Here is a 15,745-nt window from a genome sequence, read left to right on the forward strand (position 1 = left end):
CAACTACAAAGAAAGGTGTGCCAGTCCCTGGACAATGGGATAGATAGTAAGTTCCCGTGTGTAACATGTGTGATGTGTGACTGCTAGTGATCTTTAGTCTTCAAACAATGTTCTGTGGACAGTTAAGTTTTGTTTAAATGTCTTTATTTGCTGTTAGCAGTACAATCCAAGAACTAGGAACAGGGTTCCTTGAAATCTCTGACTGATTTTCCTTTCTGAAACATAGTAATGCCTGTGTCAATTCTCTTCTTGTGAAATGGATTTTATAGCTTGGTTAATTTATAATACACAGAAATTAAGATATGGCCTAAAGCAATTGAAGAAGAAATGTAGTTTTCCTAGTTCTTGCCTTTTTGCATGAAAAATCATATTAAGAAGATTGCTAAAATGAATTTACCATTGGCAGGTGTCTTTTAGTTCTCAAGTATCCAGATGTCATTGTGCAAAGCATCTTGAAGAATTTATTTCGCTTCCCTGCATGAAAACAATGAATATTCATTCAGTATATGTAAATGAGATTTTTCTCCTTTCCCTTTTCTCCTTCAGTTTACAAGCTAGATATATTTCATTGAATTATTTCTCCCTTCCAAATTATGGTAAACACTAAATGAGCATCCTTTAATAGTTCAGCTGTAGAAGTAAAGACACATTTTCATGTAATCACTAAGACTGGAAAGCAATAGTTATTGTATCTCATATTAGTTTCAGTCTTCTAAAGATTGAGCCTACTAATTCAGGTGGAACAGTTAACAATGTTCAAATTAGGACTGGAGACAGCAGCTCATAGTTGTCACTGAGTCCAGTGTTCATATCAAATGTTAGAAAATTAGAATACTTTCTAAGGTGACATCTACTAAGCCTCATGGTATTTATATCCCCTGACTGTAAGTTTGGTAAGTTTACTGATCATGTTATGCTACCTTTTATATACACATTCTTCAGGTCTTGGGTATAAACAATGGTCTTGGGATGATTGATTGCACAGTAATGAATATTTATTGTTATGGGCCTATATTGTAGTGGTGTGAGTAATAATGATATCATTGCCTTTTTTAAAGATGTATGTTTGCTAGGGTGGGTCTATGTACATACATGTGGTGCAGGTGCTAATGTAGATAGATGTGGGTCAGAAATTGACTCATGTCAAGTGCCTTTCCATTATTATTTCTGGATTTATGTATTAGTTTATTATTTATTTCTAATTGAGGCATTATTACTCAGTGAACTTGACTCACAGATTCTGCTGTACTGGCTGACCAAAGACCTTCATGTGTTCAGTTATGTCTGCTCTCCCATTTGTGGTGTTATAGGCATGTACGATTGTTCAGGACTTTTTAGATATGTTGAAACATGTAAACTAAGGTCCACATGTATGTGTGACTAGTGTTTTACTGAGTGAGCCTTTTCCCCAATCCTTGTCTAAAGATTTTAAATTTCATATCTCACAGGTACCTTGAAAGATTCATGCCAGAATTCAGATATGATCTTTCCTGAAGTGATCCAGAAATTCTGATTTATGATATATATTTGAATTTTAATTCAAGTGTACTTGAAATGTATATCAGATAAAATTTGCAGCATAGCTATTGAAAGTATCACATCTCAGTATGTAATTGGAAGGCTAAGTCTTCTGGAATGGTCAGGATTTAATTAAAGGAAAGCAAATATAAAAACTATTGGATCTTTTCCAGCTCAGGGACCTCTTGATCCTGTGTCTGAAGTATATGATGTCTAACAAAGAGCTTGTTGTGTTTCTCTATTTAGCAGTGTGTGTGTCTGTGTTTGTGTGTGTGCGTGTGTTTTGTAATAATAGGCAATGAAAAGTGGACATGAATGAGAAAATGAACTAGGAGGTGTATATGGGAATATTCGAAGGGAGGAAAGAGTAGGGGGTAATAGTGAAGTTAATAATCTCAAAAAGTAAAATAAATAATTTTTTAAAATATTGAAAAATCTTACCTATTTTCCCTATATTTTGAAGGACCTTTTACTTAATTATCTCGGTCAGAAAATGTATTGACTATGTATAACTATCCTCCTACCCACCTTTGTTGAAAGGGGTTAAAAAAAAGCAAGAACTCCTTAAGAAAAATGACTACTTTATTAATTCAAAAATGTCTATGGTAATTAAGCCAAACACTCTAATATGAAAACAGTTATTAGAATAACACTGTTTTCTATTCTAACTATGGCAGTGTCAATCAAGTAGATGTCACAAATTGAATGTGCAGAATCAAAGTAATCAGCCTTCATTATCCACGGAAAATACGAGGTCACCTGTCATCCTCAATGAAGATGTTCAGATTTACGTTGGACACTTGTCGCATCCCATGGAAATTCACTCTTTTAATTTCCTAGTCTCTTAAATTAACTATTCAACCTTTTACTGTTCAGATTCTTTTGCACCTCTTTGACATGAAAATGCAAAAGGGAGGAAAAATCGGTGTTGGTGAGATTAGTCCCCAGCCAGGTCTGTTACTGACCTATACACCGTTAACCATCTGTTTGCTTTTTAGCAACCCTTGGGTTTTCTTTTCTTCTTGGCTCCCGGTTAAGCTCTTCCATAGTAAAGTTCTGATTAATCAGTTTTTCTGGCTCTTAATCTTCTACTTAATTACTAAGATGAGAGCACTTTTTGGATACACTTAAGTCTGAATTGTGTTTCTGAGGTGTAGGCATTGGTTTGGACTCAGTACTTCCTATTTACTACCTCATAAAATATTTGCAGGGTGGGGTTTAAAAGTCCCCCATCCCCTACTCAGTTTTGCTAATAAGAGTTATTGCCAAATACCACTATGAAGTCCAAATGTGGAGAAATCCATAGACACTAACTTGTCTTGAGAACTACATTTAAGGGTGTTAATTTTAAGAGTAGACATATGGTTTGACTGAAATATGTATTTTCTATATATCATCACTGCATAGCTTATAATCTTTGTCCTAGTATTTAAATAAATGGGAAATTATGATTAATTGCCTTTCCTTCTTAAGGATATTATGACCTTATGACCTTTGCCTGCAAACTGTAAAATTCAGCCAATATTTTCCCCTGAGAAATAGATTTCCATTTTAAATGTACTCTTGCTATAAATGAAAAGTCAGCAATAAGAAAATGTTGAGTAATGAGATATGAGTCCAAATATAAATTTTCAAACAGTTTTCATTATTGCATTCAGTCTGCAGACTTTGAATTTAGGTGGGGTGACAACTGTATTAGCAAATGCAATATTTGTGTCCCATACTTTGTCAAACAATGTCTAAAAGCTGAATGGTTCTGTCCTCATTAATCCTCCTCTTAACAAAATATGAACTCACTCAGCAATAACTTCATCCACAAATTAAAACAGCAGTACCAAATTTTGACAGCTGCACTGATAAAATACAATGCCTAATATTATTAAGTACTCCCTAAGTGTATGCCACTGCTGTAAGCACTTTCTGTCTATTGCCGCAGTTCTTGGCAATATACTTGTGGGTGAGAATTTGACCCACTGAGATTAAGCATTTCACTCAAGGACAAATCCGTCAAAAATGAGAGTCATGTTTATTAGGAACTTAAGGCCAGAGTTCTTAGTTACATATTTTTTTTACTTCTCAATCTTACTATAAATTTTACAAAAATAAAGCATTCATTTCTAAGGAAAATCACTAATAGGTGAAAATTATTTTTTGCCATGTATTTTAAAAATGTCAGTCTTGAAAATTTTAGAGGATGTTTTCTGGTTTTGTTTGTTTGTTTATCTTTTTAGAGAGGGTTTCACATACCTGAGATCAGCCTCAAATTGCCACGGTTTACCTTGAAGTTCTTATCCTCCTGTCTTTCCCTACTGGCATCTGCTTCAGTGCTTGATGCATGCAGTTTGAGATCAAATTAAGGGCTTTCTTCATGTTCATCAAGTGTGTTAGTAACTGGACTCTATCCCCATCCCTGGGAATGTTAATCTGGATTACCATCTAACTGAACTTTGAAGTGCTTAGGAGATCAATATAGTATGAATGCCTGTTCCTCACAGGTGTTTCAATGAAGAATTAACCAAGCTGGAGATGCCTCCCCAGAGTGTCAACTACTCCACTCCAGAGGCTGGAGAAAAAGAAAAGAAAAGAAAACAAAAAATGCAGTCATTTTCTGCTCACTCTCAGCAACATTTTGACTCTGTGGGCCATGCCAGTGTTCCTGGCTTCCTGTCTATCAGAGGCTGATTACCTCTCAAACTCTGAACCAGAATCAATTTGTTCTTCATTAAATTCTGAGGTATTTTTTTCATATCAGTATTATTTCTGGCTATGATGGATAAAACTGTCAAGGACCAGATCTAGAATTATTAATAATCAAGGTTCTGGGTATACCTGTGAGGAATTACTGAGAGTAGGTAAGAAGAGTGAGAAAACTCACTAACTATAGGTAGCACCATTACATGGATTGGGGACTTTGACTAAATTAAAAGGAAGAAAGTGAGTCACACCACAAGTTAACAGTTTTTACTTCCTGACTACAGAAAGAGTGTGATTGGCCATGTGAGTCACACCACAAGTTACACCTTCTGTTTCCTGAATAGAGAAAGAATATAATCAGCCAAATAAGTCATACCATGAATTAGCACTTTCTGTTACCTGGATACAGAAAGAGTGTGATCAGTCAAGTGAGTCATACCATGATTTAGCACTTTCTGCTTCGTGACTACAGAAAGAGTATGATCAGTCAAGTGAGTCACACCCTGAGTTAGCACTTACGGCTCCCTGACTGTAGAAAGAGTGTGATCAGTTAAGTGGGACACACCATGAGTTAGCACTTTCTGCTGACTGTAGAAAGAGTGTGATCAGCCAAACAAGTCATACCATGAGTTAGCCCTTTCTGCTTCCTGACTATAGAAAGAGTATTATCAACCACATCAGGGTTTCCTGTCAGGATTCCTCCTACAGTGAGCGACTTTTTCTTCTCAAACAATAAATAAAAAAAAATGCTTCCCCCTGCAAGTCACATTTGTCAGATATTTTCTCACAGCAATAAGTCAAGTTACTAATACTGACTAAAACAGTAATTAAAAAATATGTATTAATTTAATTCAATAATTAAATTTTACTTGTCTAAGTCCTAGTCAAAGAGGAGAAATAGTCAAATGAATATTATGCTCGTTAAAATATCTACTCATTTATAATCCACTTGTTCTAACAATAGACTAAAGGAGATAGCTAAATTAAGGGAATAAATATCCTCTAACTATAGGTTTTATATATGAATAATTACATCAAATTATTGAACAGTCTATCTGTAGTTTGGCATGGTGGTATATTCCAGCAACCCCAGTATGTGGGAAGATGAGACCAGTGGATTGTAAGTTCAAAACCAGCCTGGTTTACATATTGAGATTCTATTACAAAAGAAATAAATAAAAAAATAAGCAAAAGAAACAGCAAAATATATGCCGATTATATAGTTAGTTTTGTAAAGCTAGGCTAAATATTTATAATATAAACCTCTGTTTAAAAAACATTTTAAAGGCAAGTTTTCAGTGTCTTTAACATTATTCTTCTATTGGTAATGACAATGAAGTACATGGACACAAGTATAGATCAAAGGTTATTAATAACTAGAAGAGTTACTGGTAACAATCTTTTTTAAGTGCCATCTCTCAATTCCCCATAACTTATAAAAGAAAAGCTAAAGGTAAAATAGCTTTGGCTTATGACTATTGTGCAGCTGCCATGAGGCAAGGCTATGCCGGTGACTGTACTTGTACGAAGGCTTGGAGGCACTGCACCCTTACATCCTGGGCTGATCTATAACATTGATGTGTATGTTTTATGACATGCACTTCAAAGAGTTTGATATAGCATGTAAGGAAAAAGGGACGTTCATGTATCAAGACAGAGCAATATTCTTTCTTGGCTCTGTGTTTTTTAGACAGTGGCCCTCATACGCTCCTGTTTTGTTTCTAATGAATATTTTATGAAAACATTATTCACTCTATCTAAAAAAAAATCTGGTCTCTGAAATTATTCCATAATTAAAGTTTCCATTTGATGAAATATTTATTGCAAATGATCTTTATTGAAGAAAGAGAACCAAAATCATTTTGTAACAAAGAAATAGAACAGACTTTTCTGAGATGGTTACAGAAAAGGTATGTTCATATTTTAAAATAATACATTTAAATAATAATAATTTGACAACAGCAATTGAATGGTAAGTTTTGCTTAGGTAACATATTCTTAAGCCATAGTTGGAAGAGCTCACATCACAATATCAGCTTATTGAATGTACAAAGGAAAATATGTTTCTTATCTAATTTCCTTGTGTAAAACATGACTGATCAATAATATAATCAAAACAATGTGCATGAAGGATCACATACATTGGACAGAATGTGCATACTCAGAAAATGGCATTCTAATGTGAGATCATTTCTGTATTCAGTGAGAGTGGTTTTTCTAAGAAATATGAGAAGTACAGTAAATATTGTGGCTATTACTATCTTCCTTTTATATTTTCCGTGCTGCATGAACATGAGATAAGAAAAAAGATGTCACATAAACTCTGTAGTAAGATTAGTAACTAGAAATTAGAAACTTTCTTTGACTTCCTGTGTGATATTTACTGTGTCCATCTGCATTGAGGTCATCATCAGATCTCAGCTGATATCAGTGCCCTAAATATGAGCTATATAAACATCCCTTTATGTTGACACCTAAGCTCATTTGTTTTTGTTATGGTACTTTAAATGACTAAAACAATTTATTATCCCACTTAGTGTTAGAGAAACTGTCCAGAAGAATGTCTAATGCTAATTTATATGGTAGGTTGTAAGAAAAGTTCACAAATACATATCATAGGAATATCAATATATTGTTTGCAGAAAAAGACATTTTAATTTAACATCTCAATTCTCATCTTTGGTACTATTTTCTAAGCTTTTGAGTTTTAGTATGATATAAGCTTAGTTGAATGTTCAATGAGAGAAAATTTACATCAGTACATCTGAAAGTAAAATCTGTATCACTAAACTAATGCTGTTTTTTTCCTGATGAGTTATTTCATGCACTCTGTATAAGAAATTTTCTCTAAAGACAAGCCACTGACCATTGTAACATGAAGGGGGCCTGTTTGTTGGGGGGATTTCTGTCCTGCCTGCCCCCCCCAAGCTGTTTAGACCCAGAGAAAAATCACACAAAGGACTCCGTAAGTTATAAAGCTGATTGGCCCATTAGGTCAGGCTTCTTACTGTCTAACTCTCATACCTTGATTAACCCATTTTTCTGATCTATGTTAGCCATGTGGCTCAGTACCTTTTTCAGTGGGGTAGATCACATCCTGCTGCTTGGGTGGTCTGGACAGGAGTGGGAGGAATCAACTTCCTCCTTCCCAGAATTCTCCTGCTCTCTTTGCTTCATTTCCACTTCCTGTCTGGTTTTCCTGCCTACACCTCCTGCCTGGCCAATCAGCGTTTATTTAAAACATGATTGACAGAATACAGACAATTCTCCTGCACACCATAACTTTATCCAAAAATCCTATGAAACCACCAAAATGTGCTTTACTGCCAGAATTTATCTTAACCACCAATATTATCAAGTGTGCTGAAAGCAATGTGTAGAGAAAAGGCAACCTTGATTTTTAGAGAGCCTGCCCTAATTCTTTGTTTACAGTAGGTACATTAGCAGTGATACCTCCCCTCTAGATTTCTCCATGTTTACATCAAAGTGTGATGAAAAACAAAGGGTCATGGTCTCTCGGCATCAGTCAAAACACCGCTGAGTTTTTGATGGGTGGACTTTACTGCACTAAGCAGTATCATGAGTTAACGGTTTTCAGGAATGATGTGTTGGTCACATGTATTTTCTAAGGCTATTTTATTTAGTGAGATTTAAAACTCATTGTAAACTCCCTAGACAGAAGAAATGCAAACACTGTGTTTTTGATATGGCTTGACTGAATGTCCCTTCAGAGATCATGGCTTAGGAACACGGTCCTGAGTATCATGATTTTAAGATGTTGTAAGGCATTTAAGAACTGGGGCTATGGAGGCAGTTCATGGAAGTGCAAGAGGCATAGCCTTGGGAGGAATTAAGGCACTTTAATGATTTTTCACAAGAGGTGGCTGATAACAGAATAAGTCTGGCTATTCCCTTTCTTCTTGGCTTCCTGTGTGATTTTTACTATGTTCATTTACATTGTGGTCATCACAAAGCTCAGAGGATACCCACTTTCCTTGAATGCCCTCATGTTTGTACTAAATAAACATTCTCATTTTATGAATTTGTACAAGTTCATTAGTTTTGTTACGGTAATTATAGGTGACTAATTCAATTTAATATCCCAGCTACTGAAGAAAGGCCAAGTATACCATGCAATGAGTCCCATTTGGATTCCCAAACTCACATCCTTCTGTGTATAGCCTCTTTAAATATAATAAATATAAATATAATAATATCATTCCTTATCTCCAGTGCTTGCCCTAAGACCACAAAAAAACCTCATTCTTACTAGGAAATACACAAGATTCAAAATTTAGACATTCACTTGGTGGTTGGATTTCATCTAGCTGGAAGAATAATTGGTCATAATAATTATTATTGGTCATAATAATAATTCTCCAAAAAGAAAGAACACACAGAAAATATTGTCCTTCAGAGAGAAGTAGAGAGTATCCCCATAATCTAAAAACGATTCAAGGTCTACATATCAGAGAGGTTTGGGGAAGGAGTTTTTATTTTTATATTTTGGATTCTTATTTGGCTGGTGAATGTGAGGACGGATCAAAGATTAGTATGAGTAAATGCTGTAGTATGTGCATCCACATAATTAAGTGTTTTTCAGTGGGTGTGGAATAAACTCAGAAGCAGAGCTGCACAAAGTCTGCCAGAGAGGAGAGGAGGGGACTAAGGTACATCACAGTTTTCTGCAAAGTTAAGCTTTCATGTGACTTTCACAGCTCTGTGTATTTTTAAGAGTATGAGAAGATGATTTTCTGATATCTGAACACAGTTTCACTGCTGAAACACTGTAGGATAAGTTATCTTACAGAGGCCCCAAGACATTACTTTTTTTTTGTTAACCATTTTCAACCTGCCTCATCTATTGGTGTTTTTTTTTCCTATAGACTCTTCTTACGTTTACATTTTATTATTCAATGTCATTGTAAACTGCTTATATTTCATAAGATTACTGGGCTCTACAAACAGACTTAGTAGAATGTATGTAAGGGATTTTATTTTTACATGGGAATATAATTTCATTTTAGAATAGCAACTGGAGAGGAAATTAAAACCTCCCATGGTGAATCATTTGTGATCAGTGCGTCTTATAGTAGGGCAGGAATTGCTGGGTGGCTACCGATACAAGAATGGCACTGACTTACCTCACTTTTATATAATATAATAAATATAAAATAATAAAAGAATGGGTTGACTTTTGTGAAAAAAATTCTTTTGGGGGAGAATAGTTAATTTAAACTTTTGGAATTATATGGATAAAAGAGAAAACTACTGGGTACCAATGTTGTTAGCTATAGCAGTACTCACACATGAAGCAGCATATATTCTCCTCAAAGTTTATAGTCATAAGGTATCAGGAATTATTATTTTGCTGGGGTGAAGAAATTACATTAATTAAAATTCCTGAACAAATAATGACACATACCTTATTCCATACCCTCATATATTACTGAGATTGATAATACCTCTACTGAGAATTTAATTCTTTACTTTTTTTCAGAAATGGAAGCCAAAGATTGGGGATGATAAATTGATTTGTTTAAGCTATTTAACCTCTGAAAATCTCATTTTCTTTATCAAAACCAAGATAATTGATTGCAAAGATCTCCAGGGAGTATTTTGTGGATAAAATTAGGAAATGTTTATCTATCAGATGACTTGGTCTCTTGTGATTTGGAGATTGAGCACAAAATTATAAATGCTGCCCCTGAATTACACTTACATTGCCAAAAGAGCTAAAGAAAGAAGAGAAGCATTTCATGTGGTTACAACTCAAAGTCTATATTCAACTTATAAATGTCACACATTGGTGTATCTTCTAAGTGAAATTCACATGGTATTTTAGGTTAGTAACCAAAAATATACTTCAGACATAGATCACATTTTCTTAGGAAAACCTCTAGTATTGTGATCTTCTTTGGTATCAAAGGCTTATTTGGTAAGGTCACACATTTATCACTTATTTGAATAAACAGATGTATTTAATCAAATATCTTTGGACTGTCGTATCATAGTTCATCAAAGGTTTACATATTTAATAAATTCATAATACCTCAATTTTAGAAGCGCTTGGAAAGCATCATGAGCATCTGTCATGAATGCTCATCACAAGGAGGAAGTCTCCATGTTGCTTTTGAAGACCACAGGAGGGCAACCAGGGAGAACACAGAGCAGAAGATAATACTCACATGCCATCCAGAACCTGCATTCTTCTTAACAGAGAATGGCTTAGCAGAGACAAGCATGTCACCCTAGAAATTTGTGTGCTTGTGACCATGAGATTGTTTTGTGACTCTTTCACTGATTACTGATTTCCAAGAACTGAGACAAAGCAATTGGAATGGTCAAGGACCGTGTAACATCCAGAATTTCACATAAGAAATTAAACTTTCATGAATAGAAACATTATAACAGAAAATAGTCATGATACTGCTGATTCATTAGATCTGCTTACCCATGAGCATAATATCTAAATAAAGGCCATTCTTGGTAAGATGAATACAAAGAAGATGATTATAAAGAGCATAATTTACCCATTTTATTTTAATTGGAAAATTTATACTGATTAAATTATATGCATAAAATTAGTAGTGTTCTTTTTTGCTAAATAAAAATGGTTAATTATATGTTAATTGTTGTCTAGAAAGTGCCAAGTTATTATTTTTTAGCATTTATAACAAAACATATATATATATATATATATATATATATATATATATATATATATTTGTAGTTAGCTGGACAAAGGTGTACAATTGATTAGAATGGTTTTAATATACAGTTTCCTTTCCCTTATAGCATACTTGAAAATTTTCACTGACATCTATGAATCTAGTTTTATTTTTCTGGTGTTTAGATTTGTCCTTCTACTTATAATCGCAGAAATGTTTTCTTATTAGATTAGTCCATACACTATAGCTATGAGAATGTTCTCATTCTCAAACACTAATTTGTCTGTGAAACTAAATCAGATGAATAAATAAGCTTAAAACAGACTGTGAAATCCAGAGTTATGATCTCCAGTGTAGAAAAAAAAAAAAAACATGCCAGTACGTTAAGTACTGTCTGAGTAGTAATCTCATCTATAATGATCTTCAAAGTCAGCTTTTCAAAGTAAGGTCATTTTCATTAATGACAGAAAGTCAACTGAGCAATAATGAAGGAACTGTTGCTTTATTCAATTAGAGCCCGCTTAATGGTTCTTTAGGTCCTATTGACTTGATAAGAAGGTACAAATGAGCAACCCCGTGGAAGCAAAGGTCTTCTCAGGAATAATAGATGCAAATTTTAGACAAATAATTATTGAAACCTAATTTCTACTTCTAGCTCACCCCGCTGTGACTCTGCACTGAACATTTACATACTCTGTGACATGTGTCCCGGAGTGTGATAGGGATAGACATTTCTCTTTGTCTCCTTTAGCAATGGATTTGGTTATTTATGTAATTCAGAAATTAGGAAATTACCTTTTGTTACCTCTTCCTTCCTCTTTATGGATCCATCCTTTCTAATTTGTTTGGATTTGTTCTGCATTGTCTATGTATAAACAGATGTTAATGGGTTAAGTTATAGTTATTGAACACCTAATGGAGATCAAACACTGTTCTAAGAGAAAGATTCAAATGAAGTCTAAAATACTTTGTTTCTGAAATTTACATAAAATATTCATCATACAGTTTTCATCCTTAAGTAAAGTATATTGTAGTTGGGATACAAGTATATCAAAAGTTATACATCTAACCGAGTGTGTGAGGTATTGTAATTCTTTAATTCATTCAGCAAATAATGGTGTATATTTTTGTTCTCTGTCTCTTGCTCTCTACTTCTTAGCAGTCAATGCTTTCTGAGGATCCTTGCTTTTTCATCTTCCCTTTCCTGCTGACCCTGCCTGGTACATTCACTGTCCTGGATACACAGAGTAAATTGCCTTTTCTATGTTAGTCTGTGAGGCTACCTGATCCTAAAATCTTAAAAAAAGGAAGAGACTGTAGACATTACCATCATTTTCACATTTTGTTGTTTTTGTCTGCTTTTTAAAACAGGGTTTCTCTGTGTAACAGTACTGGCTTTCCTAGAACTCTTTCTGTAAATCAAGCCTGCTTCTGCCTCCAAGTGCTATGATTAAAGGCATGTTCTATCACTACCTGGATATTATTATTTATTATACAGAGATTCGCAACATTTCCTCGATATCTTCCATCTAATTTTTAAAGATAATAGTAACAGTCCATATTTTTATTTAATTTTTCCAACTTTACCCTTCTCTATATTATGTTCCCAGGCTCAAATTTGTTTTCTCCCAGCAGTCATTTCCAGCTATTTTTCACAAGTTATATTTATTTATAAGGTAAACAACTAAGATATTTGAAAATGAACAAAGAAAACCAAAACCAAAGCAGTTCTATTCTTCTAATTTTACAACTGTATATAGAATGTTTACATTCTCTTTATAATCTGAAATTAAACTACATCTACAAGAATACTAGATTGTAATAAAAATTCCACTTTTAACAAAACTGTAGACTTTTAACCTCAAAACTTAGTAAATGGAGAAAGCCCAAAAAGGACAATGAAGTCTATTTTTGGTTGTGATAAGACTTCAAGATATGATAGAGTAAATTGGGGATAAAAAAATCACAGGGTGGATTCTTAAAGTGGAAAGTAACTTTTAGGAAGAATAGTGCATTTATTTTCTAGGGTCCTTCTGGAAAATTTCATGGACCTTGATTAAAGTAGTAGAGATCTATTTTATGGTGATTCTGGAGGTTGCAAGTTCAAAGGGAAATGTTGGCAGGGTCCTTTGCTTACTCTCTTGCCAAGTGTGGCTTCCCTTTGTATCTTTGTATCTGTGTTTTAATCTCTTTTAGGAAGAAAAAAGTCAGTATATTAGGGCCCACATCAATGGTTTTCTTTAATCTTTATCATCTCTTCAAAGACTTTGATTCGCCAAAAGCCAATAGTATGAAAGAAGAGTGCAATCTAACCTATCTCATATCCCGCTCTTTGGATCAGAATTATCACATGATTGGCCTGTTCTGTACATTCTCCTGTGCACAGACATTGATTAATGATGGATTATGAAGGGTTCTGTGGTGTGGCATTGTGAACTGTACTGGAGAGTTTGATAAAAGTGTTATAAAACTCACATCCATACTAGACATTGTGTATCATTAGGGTTGTCACTGACTCTCCTCCAGAGCATGGTCAGAAGTTACTGTTTGCCTCTGCCACAAATATCCCACTAAAGTTTAGAAAAAAAATTGCGTTCTCTCTCTCTCTCTCTCTCTCTCTCTCTCTCTCTCTCTCTCTCTCTGTCTCTCGGCTCTTTCCTTTTTTTCCCTTTCCCTTCCATAGCCCACTAAATAAATATCCAACCTCACTCTGAAAAACAAAAGATTAGAAGAAATTGAAAACTATCTTTAAGAAGAGGACACACAGAAGTAAATAAGCCCAATAACAAGAGAAGTGATGGAGGATTTATGAAGAAGACTACTGGAAGAAAGAGTGTAGAGGAAATTGTACATAAACGAACGATCAGGGAATTGAAGGAGAAGATACATGCTGCAAATGCCTGCTCTGGTAAGAAACTCTGAATAAAAACACCAATACCATAGATCAGAATGCAATTGAATAATGCAAGAAAAAGTTTTAGAAATAGGTGAATAGTCAGAAATAACACACTAAAATATTCTGAAAAAAAAAACATTGTTTTCAATAGAGTCATCTTCCGACAAACTAATGATTTTTAAAGGAAATTATATCTTCTTGGACATACAAAACATAATAGCTATCTACAGTTTTGCAACAGAAATAATTGTCTCTTTTTGTACTTGACTGCAAAACAATGGAGAACAGAGCCATGCTTATATGTCTTCCAAGAAAAGGATAAACTTTAGGGTTCCAGTCACTCTCTATATTCCTGATGCTGCAACTCTTAAATAAAATTCCTCATTTTGTGGTGACCTCCAACCTTAAAATTATTTTCATTGCTACCTCATAACAATAATTTTGCTAGTGTTAAAAATCATCATATAATTATTTGTGTTTTCCAATGATCTTAGGCGACCCTTGTGAAGGGATCATTTAACCCTTGAAGAGATCACAACCAACATGTTGAGAACCACTGGTTTAGACCAAAGCAAGCCGAATGTTTATCAAGTACTAAAGTATAAGTAAAAGGCTATTGAATATACAACAAACCAGTGAATATGGATTTCATGATTTTGAATAAATCAAGATGAAGAATTCTAGTTTTTTGATAAAAAGTAAAATGTAGCAATAAATATTAAATCGAATTAAATCTAGGATAAAAGGTTAACACAATTATGAGGATTATGGTTACATCAATGTGTGAAATTAAAACATTAACAATGTACTAATTACATGTCTTTTAAAAACTTGTTTTGCAAGAAGAATAGAAGAATAGGAGGAGAAAGTATTAATGTGTTTTATAATAACAACTTTCAGAGATACATTGTGTATTGTAGTATGTAATAAAATTAGGCAGAAATATTAGGTATAGATTAATAAAGTAAACTTGAAAAGACAGTTCTAAACAACTCAAATCAGGTAACATATATTTTTATATAGTGCTTAGTTTGCATAAGTATTAAGAAAATAGTATAATTCAGAAATTTGAAAGGATAAAATTTATATAAATTCTTATTTGAGGTAAGCATTAAATTGTAGTTATGAATATAACCACAGGAATAAACAAATTATAAAATATTCAGAGAAAATGCATATCCCCACACATACATACACAGAGAAAATCTCCCATTCTGCTCTAACCAATAAATTTTTACATAGCAAAGGATATATAACTGAAGGATATATTTGTGAGCCATTAGTAAATGGTCGTATGTGGAAGATGGTAATTCCTATCTTATTACGTAAAAGGATCCACCTCTGGGATCAAAGAAAACATTCCAGAAGACACTATATTTCAGGAATACCATATCCTTCTGATAACTTTGTGGAAGTCAGGTAGCAGAAAAAGAATTATGTAAGAATCATAATGTAAATATTTGTGTATTCTTATGATCTTAGGCCACCCCTTTGAAAGGATTATCTGACCCCCAAAGAGGTTACAACCATCATGTTGACAGTCAGTCAACCAAGAGAAGTGATAAAAAATCCTTACCTTTTCTTGAGAACCCCACTAAAGTTCAAAGTGAAACCTGAGGCAGTTATTGGAGCAGAGCATAGAAGGAAGATGATGATGATGATGATGATGATGATGATGATGATGGAAGTAGATGATGTCATAATGGTGCTGCTGGTAAATGAGAATGAAGGAAATTTTTCTTTGCCCTGTGCACACAGAAGAACTGGTTTTTTTTTGTGGTTTTTTTTTTTTTGTTGGCTTCCGTCTGCTGGGCCATACTGTGATATTTTAATAGACAAATTAACTGTTTTCTAATGCTTATGATAATCCAATTCTTGCAGTAACCTCTTATTTTTATTATTTTATAGTGGAAATTATGCCAACCACAGCACTCCAAATTGCTGCTATAACTGTTGTGAATCCATG

The 15,745-nt window shown here is 34.0% G+C and overlaps 1 long non-coding RNA gene across 1 annotated transcript; it reads right to left on the reverse strand.

Annotated features, from left to right (window-relative positions):
• Positions 1-397: 397 nt before the first annotated feature.
• LOC146890591 (uncharacterized) lies at positions 398-15,421 on the reverse strand. Its single transcript, XR_014998488.2, has 3 exons — positions 15,356-15,421; positions 11,679-11,748; positions 398-474 (listed from the first exon to the last, which is right to left on the reverse strand). It is a non-coding gene; the product is annotated as an uncharacterized LOC146890591 (long non-coding RNA).
• Between the last annotated feature and the right edge of the window lie 324 nt (positions 15,422-15,745).

This window comes from Myodes glareolus, chromosome 23 (genome assembly GCF_982192425.1).
Source record: "Myodes glareolus chromosome 23, mMyoGla1.1, whole genome shotgun sequence".
Taxonomy (NCBI): Eukaryota; Metazoa; Chordata; class Mammalia; order Rodentia; family Cricetidae; genus Myodes; species Myodes glareolus.